This window comes from Chiloscyllium punctatum, chromosome 47 (assembly GCF_047496795.1).
Source record: "Chiloscyllium punctatum isolate Juve2018m chromosome 47, sChiPun1.3, whole genome shotgun sequence".
Classification (NCBI taxonomy): Eukaryota; Metazoa; Chordata; class Chondrichthyes; order Orectolobiformes; family Hemiscylliidae; genus Chiloscyllium; species Chiloscyllium punctatum.
In genome coordinates, this window is record NC_092785.1 from 31747601 (window position 1) to 31762198 (window position 14598).

A 14598-nucleotide genomic window follows, 5' to 3' on the forward strand; every position below is an offset into this window, starting at 1 on the left:
GGCCATGTACAGAGATCACTGCTGTTCTCTGCATTCTGCTTGAATTTGTCACACTGAAAATCCTGGCCATTCATTCTCTTGATGGGCTGAAGCTGCCCTGAGACTCGGAAGGAGATCTTCAGCCAATGATAGGAGGGAATGAGGAGGATTCTCACAATGACCTTTCCCATAGCGGTCAGTGGGAAATTTCTCTGTACGGTTGCACCTGTCTCCTTTCTTGAAGAGGGTCACAGTATTGGCGTCTCTGAGATATCTGAGCATGCTCCCTTCATTCCAGAAAAGGATGGTGAGGTTGTTGCGTGTCAAGAATGTCTCTCCGCCATATTTTAGTCCTTCACTGGGGATTCGATCTGTGCTGGTAGCCTTGTTGCTGTTCTCTTGTTAGAGGTGTTTTTGCCCTCAGGGTGGGTTGGAGGTTTGCTGAGAATGCAGTGGGTAGAGTGTGTCAGGAACACTTGAGCTGAAGGCTGTGAATTGGTGGAGGAGACCCTCGAAGTGATCTCCCAAGCGAGTGCTGACTGCCTCTTGGTCTTTGATGAGGGTCTCTCTGTGTTTGGCTCTTATTTGGTTCAATCCCTGAGTACTCAGGCTGTAGATGCCTTTGATTGAGCTGAATAAACCGCACACATTATGGCTGTCAGTGAGTCACGGATTCTCCTGCTGACTCTCTCCACCCACCTTCTAATCTTTAGGTCATGGGTTCTTTGTTTCACCTCGGCCTTCAGTTGCATCTCCGCTTGTTTCCTTTAGCTGGAGTTATGATAGAGCTGCAGGTTCAGGACGACCTCACGTTTGCTGTCTTGGAGATCTCGGTCTCCACACAGTTGCTGACCTGGGAGAAGTTTCGTGTGGATCAGGTTTTGTGGGCACTCTATGACTCAGGTGTCTTGGTCATCATCAGGTCGGCTGTGAGGCCCTGCCTGAGAAACACTTCCTTCAGCCGGATGGCGGTAGTTTGAAGCTCGTGAGGAATGATTCTTCTGTTTACTTCATTAGGTCGAGATTCAGGGCAGAGGCACTGACGGCTGTGAGGTAGTTTCTCACCCAGGGTGTGTCAGAGGGTCATGAGGAGCTCATTTACCCCAAAGCGTGATTTGTTGGAATATCTGACTAGTTTGTTTGTCCGAAGCCGATCCCATGGAGACAGTGTTCTGTATTTGCTTTTCCTGAAGAACGTGTAACCGCCACCTAGTTCTTTAAGTTTCCTTTCTCTTTCCAGTCATATCCCAATCACAGCGATGATGACAGTGCTGTTCTGCTGGGCAATGGCAGCAGTGTATCATTCAGGTCAATTGGTCTTGGTATTATCCATCAGGTTCCTGATGTTCCAGCTCCCAGATTCTTTTGAGTTGAAACAGGGTTAGGATGGAAGCGGCCTGTTTGTGGATCCCTTGAATGTGGAGTGGTCACTGCACACCAACCACCACATGTTCCCAGTGGAATGAGGTGTGGAGCCAATGGCAGGGAAATTCCAAGAGAATTGAAGACCGGGCTCTGCTTTAGGATGCTGTTGCATTTCTTTGAACAATGACGAGATAGAGAGTTCTTCTGTTGTCTGAAACTTATTTGGGGGAACAAGCAACTTAAGATGAAGCTGACCAGCTAATCTTTCCTTTTTGCTGAAATGTTGCCTTCTGAGATCAAAGACTCTTTAATTGTCTTTATCAAGGAATGTTTGAAACATCTTCTCAACACTCTAATTTCTGCGCATGTTGAGTCTGCCAAGTCCATGCAAGTATCTCTATGTATCAGGACTTTGCCTATAAGTTACAAAACACAAAATTCGAGTTGACATCAATAGTCCATGTCTGTTTGTTTTATTTTTCGCAGCAAGAAAAAAGAAATCCATTGGACAACATTGCTGTGTTTATTTCTGAAAGACACCAAAGTGCTGGTTTTCTTTTTGATGTGCGTGTGTGTATGTGCCTGAGGTAATGCAAGGAGATGATTGTTCATGCTTCTTTATTACTGAGGCTTTTGTTAATCAAGTATTACATATTCATTAAATAAGTTGTGTTTTGATTACAACTTCGTTGCGTTTATTAAAACAAATCTGATTTATATATCTTTCTTATTTCAGCCTCACACAGATAGGTGTTTTACTCACCAAATGTATAGTCTCCCAGATTTGCACACCTGCCATGGCCCCTATCTAATGAACCTCCCTTGTGCTTCTTCACCACCCTGTACTAAATCCACCGACAGTTTCTCCGTTACACACCCAACCAATTTCAAAGGCACTGAATTGCCATCCATGCTTCTCCCAGTTGGAGAGTTCCAGTAGACTAGAGGTGCACAAATAATACATAAAAGAAGCTGCCCAGAATATTGTTCCAATGCAAAGTGAGAATCTGCAGGAGATGTCACATTGCACATTGAACAGAAGTGATATAAAGAATTATTGTTAGTGGTTGTGGTGGCAATCAAGGAACTGCTTTGTTCTGGAGAATGTCAGTCTTCTTGAGAGTTGTTGGAGGTGCACTCATCCAAGTAAATGGAGAGTGTTCTATCATGCTCCTACCTTGTCGATAATGGCCAGGCTCTGGCAGATAGGGGTTTCAGGAGTTGAGTTACCCTCTGCAGGATTCTAAGCATCTGAACTGCTCTTGGAGCAACATTATTTGTATCACTGCACCTTTTAGGTTCTAGTGAATTGTAACTGTCAGGTTGTTGATAATAAGGTATTTAATAGCGACAATGCTATTGAAGCACAGTGATCAAGAGGTAGAATCTCTCCTGACTGTACTCGTGTGATGTGAACATTTTTTGCCATTTATCAGCCCAAGCTTGCATATTGTCCTGGTCTTGCACCATTTGGACATGGACTGCGTCAGGAATTGAAGAGTCCTTGAAAGTGGACTCGCAGGTAGGTAGGATAGTTAAGAAGGCGTTTGGCATGTTTTCTTTCATTGGTCAGAGCATTGAATATCGGGGTTGGTCATGTTGAACTGTATATGACATTGGTTAGGCTACGTTTAGAATATTGCATGCAATTCTGGTCTCCTTCCTATCGGAAGCATATTGTGAAACTTGAAAGGGTTCAGAATAGGTTTACAAGGAGTTTGAAAGGGTGGAGGATTTGAGGGAAAGGGATAGGCTGAACAGGCTGGGGCTGCTTTCGCTGGATCGTCAGAAACTGTGGGAAGACATTTTAGAAGTTTGAAAAATCATGAGGGGCTTGGATAGTCTAAACAGACAGGGTCTTTTCCTTGGAGTGGATGAGTGTAGAACTAGAGGGCATAGGGTAAGGATGAGAGGTGACAGATAGAAAAGGGTCCTAAGGAGCAAATATTTAATGAAAAGGGTGGTGCATCTATGGAATGAGCTGCCACAGGATGTGGTCGAGACGATTACAATTACAGCTTTTAAAAGAGACCTGGATTGGTATGTGAATAGGATGGGTTGAGAAGCGTATGGGCCAAGTGTTGGCAAATGGAGCTAGATTATCTTAAGCTATCTGATCGGCATGGACGAGTTGCACGAAAGGATATGTGTCCATCTCGATACTCTCTGACTCACAATTGTGCTGTATGTTTGACAATCATTCGTGAGTGTCCTATTTGATGCAACAAAGGTGATTCATGAAGCAACTGAAGATGGTTGGGCCAATGACACTGCACTGATGAAGGGTAAGACTGCTTGATGCCAGATTCAGTCAAATGTGAACTTTGTGTCAAGGTTTGTCACTCTCACCTCACCTCTGGAATGTCTGTCTTTTTCTATGCCTGCACCAAACGTTTTTATGAGGTGAGGAGGCAACTGGCCCTAGCTAAAAACATACAAACCGTCTTTCGACATGTCCTAACTTTGCAATTATCGCTTAAGAGCGATCCTTTCCATCACTTCGGTCATCAGTTTGAGTCGACAAATAAGGTGGCAAATAGTTAGGTTGAGTAGTTCCTGCTAATGATTCGTCGAGTCATAGAGATGTACAGCACAGAAGCTGCCCTTGCAGTCCAAGTTGTCCACGCTGTCCAGATATCCAAACCTAATCTAGTCGCATTTGCCAGCGCTCGTCCAGCATATACCTCTAAAACCTTCCTATTCATATAGCCATTCAGATGCATTTTGAATACTGTAAATGTACCAGCCTCCACCGTTCCTTTGGAAGCTTATTCCAAGCACACATCACACTCTGCATAGAAAGGTTGCCTCTTTCGTGCCTTTTAATTCTATCCCTGCTCTCCTTAAACCTGTGCCCTCTCGTTCTGGACTCCCCCACCCCAGGAAAAGACTTTGTCTATTTACCATAACCACGTCCCTCCTGATTTTATAAACCTCTGTCAGGGCCCCCCAAAGCATCCGATGTTCCAGGAAAACAACCACAGCCTGTTCAGCGTCTCCCAATCACACAAATCCACCAACTCTGGCAACATCCACCTAAATCGTTTCTGACCACTTTAAAGTTTTACAACAACCTTCCTATAGGAAGGGGACAAGAATTGTATGCCAAAAGTGGCTAAACCAATGTCCCGTACTGGTGTATCATGACCTTACAACTTTTATACACAATGCTCCGACCGATAAACGAAAGCATACCGAACGCATTCTTGACTATCCTATCCAATTGTGAGTCGAATTTCAAGGAACGATGAACCTGCACTCCAAGGTCTCTTTGTTCGCCAAAACGCCATAAGACCTAAGCATTAAGTGTATAAGTTCTGCTATGATTTGCGTTTCCAAAATCCAGCATCCCATATCTCTTTAAATTAAACTGAATCTGCCACTCCTAAGCACATTGTCCCGTGCATTCAAGATCCCATTTTACACTGATGTAATCAACTTCGATGTCCACTCCATCTCCAATTTTGGTGTCATCTGCAAATTTACTAACTTCACCCCCTGTGTTCACATCCATATCATTTATATAAATGATGAAAAGTAGTGAAATGAACATCGAACTCAGTGGCACCCCACTGATCACAGAAACCTAGTCTGAAAAGCAGCCCTCTTCCACCACCCTCTGTCTTCCACCTTAAAGCCACGTCTGTATCCAAATGGCTAGTTCTACCTGTATTCTATGTGACCCAACCTGGCTTATCAGTCTACCATGGGGAACCTTGTAAAATGTCTAACTGAAGTCCTTAGAGATCACATACGCTGCTTTGCCATCATCAATCCATTTTGTGATTTCTTCAGAAAACTCAATTAAGTTTGTGAACCATGATTTGCTATGCACAAAGCCATGCTAACTATCCCTAACCGGTTCTTGCCTTTCCAAATACATGTAAATACTATCCCTCAGGATTCCCTCCAACAACTCGCCAATTTTGGGAAATATTCTCCATTCTCAGATAAAAAAAATACAGTGGTTGAGCTGTCCTCCAATAACTTTGTTCTAAGCCGCATTGTGGAATAGAAATTCAAAAATGTTTAACCCACGTGTCGTGGTTATAGTGAGTTCAGGCAGGTGGACCTCACAGAATATGAGTCCCCTGATTGGGGTTGTTAATCTGGTACAAACAGGTAACCCTAGGTAACAGATAAAAGAAAATGAGTGTCAGATGTCCTGATGCTCTGAGAGCTGTCTCTGAGGGAATTGGAGCTGTGTCAACTACTTGCCCCGTGTGAATAAAAGGTGACGTGATTATGGGATATCACCAAGTCCTGTAATGTTCTGAATATAAGCTGCCATCTGTAAGTCTCAGCTGCCAGAAGCACACGTTGGGATATTGTGTCTGTGATGATTGTAAATTTCAGTCTGTTATTTTAAAGGATCGATCCTGCGATGCCAGTGCCACTGACCTTAATCTTGAAGTGTAATTTATCACAGAGCTCCGCAGGAATAAGTGAAGGAATATGATAGACCTTTCAAATATCGTGAAGGTCCAAAATGAAGACACTGCACCTTTCTTATGTAATGTCCATAATTCTCAAGAATCAGCAGAAGCAATGTTCTCCAGTCTCTGTTCAGATTAGTTTTTCCCATCTAGATGTTGAACTTGGAATGGTTTGAACCATATAATCTACACTGCTCCCATTTCCTGGACATTTTTGTTTTATTTCTTGCATCTCAATCTTCATGAAATCTCAACTGAAATATGTTCTAGTGAATATTTCCAGGATTTTAAGAGAGGGACACAGAAGGAATCACCCTAGTTCCAGAGAGCAGTTCAATGATATAGAAAGGGGAGAGAGAGAGGGTGTGGGAGAGAGAGAAAGAGAGAGAGAGAGAGAGAGAGAGAGACGGCTGGTGGCAATTTGAACCTAACAATCGCCTTGCTTCTCTACATCTCACATTAGTTGTATAACCAATTGTGTTAACGGATTCTGACTTATGACATTAGGATTGAGGGAGTGGCAGTTATACAGTCACTAAACACAATTAGGCCTCAGACACAGTCTTGAGGAACGCCAGTCGTGAAGTCCTGGAGTTTAATTGGCTGGCCTCCAACAAACGCACCAGTCACATGTAGACCAGATCAGGTACACACAGTAGCTTTCTTTTCCCAAAAGGACATTAATGAAAAAATGGGTTTTAACAACAATTGCCAATAGTAGTGTTAGAGGCACAATTCCAATTACACATTAAACTGAAGTTTCGGAAGCCTTCATGATAAGACTTGACAGCGGTGGTCCTGCAGATTTGGGAGATTAAAGTCAAGATTAGAGTGGTGATGGAAAATCACAGCAGGTCAGGCAGCATCTGAGGCGCAGCAAAATCGATGTTTTGGAGAAAACCACTTCATCAGGACGACGGGCTATTGCCCGAAACTTCGATTTTCCTGCTCCTCGGAGACTGCCTGACATGCTGTTCTTTTCCAGCACCACTCTAATCATGATAAGATGAACTGAGTCCATCATAATACTTTGGAAGGATCTGACTATCTCGAACCAAAACGTGATACTTTTGTTCCAATGAACAAAATTAGGGTTTTCTGTTTTGTTAGTAACATTGAGTGTAATATTAATTTCTCATGATTTGATTTCTATCAAATGGGAATGTAGACAAAATGGGGCTGGAAATTACATTTAATTGGATTGACTGTGAACAATTGTGAAACCATTTAGGTTGCCTCTGACTGAGATGGGTTCGTGTATTTGTTCAGTGGAAAGCCTGAAGAAATCATGGATTAGACGAGTGAACTGGTTTCCTGTGCAAAGGAAGAGTGTTAAGTAGAAAGGTAGAAGAATAATTTACGTGTGAGAGGCATATGTGTCATGCGTGTGCTTGAGTGTGTGTGTGTAAAATGCCTCATTCTACCACATTATGAGTGTTTTATTAAGAATTCTTTCTTTGACTTAAAGGAGGTTGGAATGTCTTGATCCTCCAGGTGCTCTGGTTTCCTCCCACAATCCAAAGATGTGCAGGTTAGATGAATTGACCAACTTAAATTGCCCATCGTGTTCGGATAAGACTAGGTTGGGTGCATTCGTTCGGGCTTATTGTAGAGTATTGGGGCGGAGGAGTGGGCCTGTATGGGTTGCCCTTCGGAGGGTCGGTGTAGACTTGTTGGGCCGAAGGGCCTGTTTCCACACTGTCGGGATTCTAATCTATACAGTAGGTTTGGCGAGTGTAAAAGTGGACAAGTCATGAGGTCTGCGGGAGCTGTAACCAAGGAGATGATGGTGGAAATTACAAGTACTGTGATCAAATTTTTAATTCCTCTTCAGCTACCCGATGAGTCAGAGGACTTCAGCACAGCTGATGTGTTTCCACTTTTCAAGAAAGGTGGTGAAGATTGACCTGGAATTACATGTCAGTGATTCCCAGTGCACGGGAAACGATTAGAGAAAATTCTGAAGGAGAGAATTGATATCCAGTTTGAGTGGCAAGGCTAGATCAGTCAGTGTGGCTATGTTACAGAGATGAAATGGCTCACAAATCTGGTGGGATTTTTCGAGTAGTTGACCGTGTGTGTAGATGAGGGTAGGGCAACTGATGCAGTGTATATGGTTTTCACCAAGGCATTTGACAAGGCAGCACATGGGAGATTGATAACTAAGGTAAAAGCACATGGCATCCACAATGAATTAGCAAATTGTTTCTAAAATTGTCTCTGTCAGAGAAGGCAGAGTATGTTGATAGAAGACTGTATGTGTAATTGGAGGCTGGTGCTCAGTGCAGTGGTGTACTATTCGGATAAATATTGGGTCCCTTACTGTTCGGGATATTCCAAAATGATAATGAACATTGTTCCTGTTTGTGCATGCACACGCGCGCATGTGTGTGTGTCTGTTGTGTCTGTATATAAGTGAGCGTGTGTGTGTTTGTTTTTGTGTGTGTCAGAGTATGCTTGTGTGTCTGCGAATGTATATGCTGTAGGGGCTGAGGTTGGGTGGGGATGATAAATATGTTTGCCATGTCACAAATATTGATCGGATGTTTGACAGTGTGGAAAATATTCTTAGGTGACAATCAGAAATAGATAGGTTGGTGAAATGGGCAGATTAATGACAGGTGGAAAGGAACCCTGATAAACCTGTAGGTGATAGCCGTTACCAAACACTTCACGACAAGGCAGTACTCAATGAATAATATGACACTAGGTAGGGCAAAGGAACCAAAAGATCTTGAGGAGCTTGTTAACAGATCTCTAAAGGAAGCAGGACAGGTTTATAGGGTCGTTCAGAAGGCGTATAGGATATGTGCCTTCACCAATCGAGGTAAAAGAGCAGGGAGGTCCTGTTGGAGTGAAGATTTATACCCCGTTGCAGGCCCTCTTGGTCTTGGGACTCGTCAAAAGAATGACTAGGAGTACAATCTGTTTAAAGCAAGGTTACCAGTTTAATAGTTTAATAAAGAGAAGTAGCCTGGAGTAGATTTGCCAAGCAACACGGAGGATAAAAGCTTCTGTGTTCCGTAGAGAAATAGTGCAAATACATTTGACAATTACACACTATTAATGTTTTTTAATAGATAGTACAGCCTTAATTACAAGAAAAGACCAATCATATCTAAAAAGGTGACATGATTTACAGCAGGTTAATCCAATGATATTTCCTGGGAAAGGATCTTAATTAGCAGAAAAGTCCAATCAACTGTAATATAGTGACATGATTGACGACAGGCTAATCCAATGATATTTCAAGGGAAACAGATTGTTATACGCATGTTTACGAGTTAAAGGTTACCTCAAATGCGAAAGCACTGTCTTATAATTCAAATTATGAAACTCCATTATAATCTCTTATCTTCTATTTAGCTTAACTCAACAAAGCAGCAGCACAAGTTCACAGAGTCAAGTTCTTACTTTCAGCCATTATGTTGTGTTATTTTAAATTGAAAAGCCATTTCGTAGTTATTAAAATCTACATATACTTGTTGCATCTGTCAAGAGCGAAATTCAAATTATAGATCCTCATTCCCTGCGTTGGTCATTCTATGACCACGACATAAAGGCATGGACCAAATCAATCCAATTCGATGGCAGTGAAAGTCTGCAATCCTTTCTCTTCCTCCGAAGAAGAATCAGGGACAGGCGATGATGCTTCCTCAGCATCATCAATGTGGAGAAGAAGCATTTTCTGGGTGCAACCAATGATGTCAATGGAAATTAATATTTTAGCAATAATACACTTATCAATAGCAATACTAACAAAATGACTAAATGAACAATAGCAGCATACATAGCCATATTGATAAGCCCTTTGCACCATAAACCAAAACCCCAGTCTCCCCACCCTGCACCTTTATTCATTTGGTTGACGGAAGTGCGGATGCTATCTATATGTCCAGTAATGTCCAGTAAAGTTAGTGACCCCCATGATGCACTTTCCTTTGACTATGATGCAAACATCACCTTCCTTCACAATAATATCATCGAGAACATTGCGGTTTTGTTGGGTAAATAGGCAGAATTCTGAACGCACGTCCCTTATTTCTATGAGGAAGCAGTTGTCTCATTTCATGAGATTGTGGGTCCACAACTGTTTTGATGATTAATAACTCCTGAAGACCCTGTTATGGAAAGAACACGAAGTGCTGCATATGTTAATGAGTGAGTTTTACTATTTGATAGAAACTTTGGATCCTTCCATTCTGCAGGAAACACTGAAAGTTTAACACGGGAATTTGAATCTCGTTGCCAGGTAATTGGACAGGGAACAGCAGTAAGATAAGATGCTTCTCGAGCTGCAGCATGTGCAGTACTTGCTATATTCATGACAAGATGCCTTACTATAACTGAATAATAATATCCAGGTTTAGTATAGATAATGGAGGGACCATCCCAATAAAAAGCGGGCCTATCTTTGTGACTTCCTGAGGTACCTGGATAATCTTTGATTACATAGTTTGGTCCCGAACATAAAGGCTGGAAATCATTCAGTCGAATGAGGTGAGTCTCTTGATAAGAAACGTGATCGACATCGTAGAATCGTTCTACCCATCCAATAACTGGGAAAATATTATTGCAATTAGGTGTGGTTGCGGTAAACCACCCCACAAAGGGTTTGAATACCAGAGGTAATTGAGACACATTCCTCCTTAAGGAATGTGTGGTCCTTCAGGGAAACAGTGACAACTGATACATTTCGGCATAGCACAGGGGATAATTTTAGGCAATTTTACATAGGTACACTCAAATCTGTGCACCCCCATCCCTTACAGCTGTAGAAATTTGGATAGGATATTGTGGATACATTGGAGGAAGTCCATAATCCTGTAAATACTTTAGAACTATTCGATACCGCCATGTTAGGATTTGGAAGAATAAAAGAGGTCATGGAGTGTATTGTTGAAGTAAAGGCATAACTTCATCCTCTCCAAATATGTTATTAATGGTTTCGAGAAACAAATTGTGAGTGAAGGATAGCATCCCACCTTTCCTCTTTTACTGCATTATCTATCTGAAAGGGGACATGGATTACCAGAGATGGCCATAGTACAAATGAAATTAAACTAGCAAACAACACCTTTAGAGGATAAAGACCTTTTAGGTATGTTGTGTAAATGAACTGGTCAATCCTTTTGATGCAGTTGACCACTGCATTAGTCATTCTTGGTAACATTCAGTCTCTCGGCACACAAGGACATCTTCCTGGCAGAGATGGTGCACAGTCTCTGGTTGCTCAGGACCGCACAGGTAAACTGTCCCTTCTTGTTCTCCAAAGCTGGAAATGGCAAGTCCACACAGCCGGGCAAGTTCGATCTTTATTCTCTCCCCCCTTCCACCACCCTTGCAAGTAGCTTGTCTGATGAGCTTGCAATGCTGGAGCTGGACTCAGGCAGAACGTTCGGCGACCTAAGCAACAGTTGGAGTGGTGTGGGGGACCTGGAAGGTCCTTCCCATTAGCGTCGGAGGCAGTGGAGTGTCCATTGTAATAAAGTATAAACCATTCCCTCCTTGTATGTATGTGCATACAATATACACATCCTCAATTAAAATATGCAGCAGCAAAGATGTAACACAAACTAATGTAGTAGGAGTCACCTATATTCTGGTTTGAATATCGTGGGAGTACCCGATTTGAGGCCATAATTTGTCCCCTTCAGCAGGCCAGAAGTCCCAAGAGCAATTTTGAAATAAATAATTCTCAAATTAATCAAACTCATGTTGCCCACTTGAGTAAATATATAGCCCACACTGGCAAAAAGCTCATTCATTTTAAACGTTGCGCTCGAGATTCCCTTCCTACCTATTATTTCCTTACTTCATATGGAGGAGCCTAGGCATGGACGAATTAAGCAATCCTATTTTTGTAAAGCCATCTTTGCTAAGAGGTAATAGTCTTCGAAGTTTTGCAGCGAAAAATATCAATTTTACCTAAAGTTTAGATTAGTTCCGCAACATATTGTATTCTCTTTAAAATCATACATCAACTTCGAGCCCAATCGAATGGCCCGACCTGTAGCCGTAGTTAACAGTATTTAGAATTAAGTGTATCAACTAGATGGTCATTTTGAGCAGAAAAGTTGGTGATGTATAGCTGTTCGGCAATGCTGTACCCAAATTCTAGGAACATGACACAAAGCTTTCAACCCACACTGACATTTTCTAATATTGAGCTAACCTTGAATTTGGACATTGGTACAGTCTTAATTATAAACCATCACTGTTCAGTATCAAATGTCTAATTGAAGACAATAGCTCAGCCAGACACTCCTCCTTTCATCTAACAGCCCCGTCCGAAGTTAAATCAAATCAACCAGTGTGCATTCATATAAGCTGCATACACAAATCAAAGACATTTAGGCTTAGTGTCTATGTATGAACTCAAATCTCTTGATAATTCAGTCAGTAGTATATTTATTATAATATAAAGTGCCTGTAACATTTCAGAAATGGTCATTTGCAAATTACTTCCAAATTTCTAAACGATATGGAAAACGATCCAAACACTAAACCTGCTTACAGTGAGTAAGCAATAGATAAATCAAACTTTACATTGTGAATTGGCACTGAACAGACAGTCTCACTCCCCCGTGATTTCTGCACCTTACCCACAGCTGGCATACCCGTCCTTATTCAGTGTCTAACCCGGTTTGCTAGGGACCCAATGGGATCAGAAGTTTGCAGTGATAGGCGGCCTACTTGGCAGCTGCATATACTTACCCACGACTTTCGAAAGAGTATCAATTTTATTAGCATGAGCTAAACATCTTAAAAAGCGTCAGATTGTTTGGAAAAAATAGCATTACTATAACACTGCCCCCCATGGTGGGTTACAAATCTTCAATGTTCCGACAAAGCTCCAACATCGTGTATCATTTTAAAAGCACAATGAAGAGTCTGTGTATATTTATAGATTTTCCTTTTGATAGAATGAAAGTTTGCCGATTCCCAACATCAGTTCCAAGCTACCATTAAAAACATATTGCTCCGTATTGGCCACATTTCAACAGTTAAAGGAAGGGCCAGGCGGATGTCCCTAGGCGATTTTGCTTTTTTGTTCCCAGTCTCAAAGGTGAAGTTCTGGGAATTGCCTGTCCCCATTTTCGGGAAAAGGTTGTCCAGCAGTGGTCGTCGGGTAGGTACATGAGGTAGGTTCCGCCCCCAGTGGTTATCCTGGTTCCAATCAACCATATCCGGACTGGCATATGGCTTTTGGGATCTTGAGGATGCTGGATATAATTTTGTTTTCCTGTAACTTGCATCATGGTTCAATCTTCCAATCATATGCAGAATGTCTTCAACTGGACAGTAAGGTATCTTTCCATTGTTTTATTAACAAGAATTAATGGAACCATGTTTTAAGTTAGCCATGAGGCAATAAGACAGGTCACTGACAATGTGCAATGGAATTAAAACAAGCGACCCTGCCAATGAAATTTGATTGGGGAAAATACAACTGATTATTATAAATATTATGTAGTATTATACTAAAGTAATGAATATATAAATCACTATCTGTAATTCAGTGTGGGAACCTAACTAAAATATTTTATAAATCTGTATTCTATTGCTTTATCCTTGTTATTGCATCATTCTCTTCCCTTCTGTAGTTGATCTCCTCTCCTCTATTTTAATTTTAACCTTATTTAACCAATTTAACAATTTATGTTTGTCTAACTTTAAAGCTTGTTGCTAACTATACATTTTGGAATCTTGATTGTCATAATCTGAAAGTTACTCTTCAGACTTGAATTTTCAGCGAATCAAAAATTGCAAGAGGAGAATAACTAAATAGGTGATTTGTCTCTTTCAGTCGTCCTGGTCACTGTATCACATGGCTGTGACATGATGGAGCCTGCTAACTCCATGGCCATGGGGCAGTGATGCTCCAAAAGAAATAGCGATTGATTTACCACCTATTCCTTGATGTGTTTGGCTGTTCCTATTGTCCAATGGGTGGAATTCTGGGTGACAGCGGTGACTGCTTTTTCATTTGTTAGGGACAGCTAATGATATGGATAGAATTCAGTGTGGATATTGAGTGGACTGTTCCCAAGCACCCTTTTCCCATTATTGAGTGGGCATCCAGCTGAAGAAGAGTCTGAAAAACAAGTTTTCATTTATTTTTGTGGACATTGGAGGATCAACAGTGGTTAGTTCTCTTTTCTTGTTCTGAGAGCAGATCTCCTCTGTGGTACTATACCTTTGGTCATTATTTTTACAATATATAACTGAGTAACATGCAGCATGTTATTTTCTTTCAGTCATCAATATAAATTGTAAATTCATTTGTTCAGCATTTACTATTTAAAAAGTAAGATATACACAGTTCCCAACATTGATATCCACGAGAATTACCCAAAAAGTCGAAGATTGGTCCTGACCCGTCATTGCACGTTTACAATGCTAAATGTCGTGAAATAACTGAAGCTGCCTCAAAAGGTTTTGTCTATTCAAATGAAAATCAAACTTCTCATGCATGAATAATGTCTGAATCCAAAGACACAGATATTACCCATCGGGTTGTAATTTTGTTAGATGATTTATCACAATCTAATATTGAACTGAAAGGTAGCAAAGATCACTCTAGGTGAATCGGGGTGGGGATGAAGATGATAGGCCAAAGAAGAGGGTGGAGTTGATAGGTGGAGTGGAACATCGGCAGGTAGGATAGATCATGAGAGTGGTGCTGAGATGGAAGCTGAAGCTGGGGTGACTTGGGGGAAGGGCAGTTATGACCTGTAAACTGAACAGGAGATAATATTTTTTTTCATGATCACTGAAGGATCTTTAACATGAAAATAAATCATGTTAAATTTTC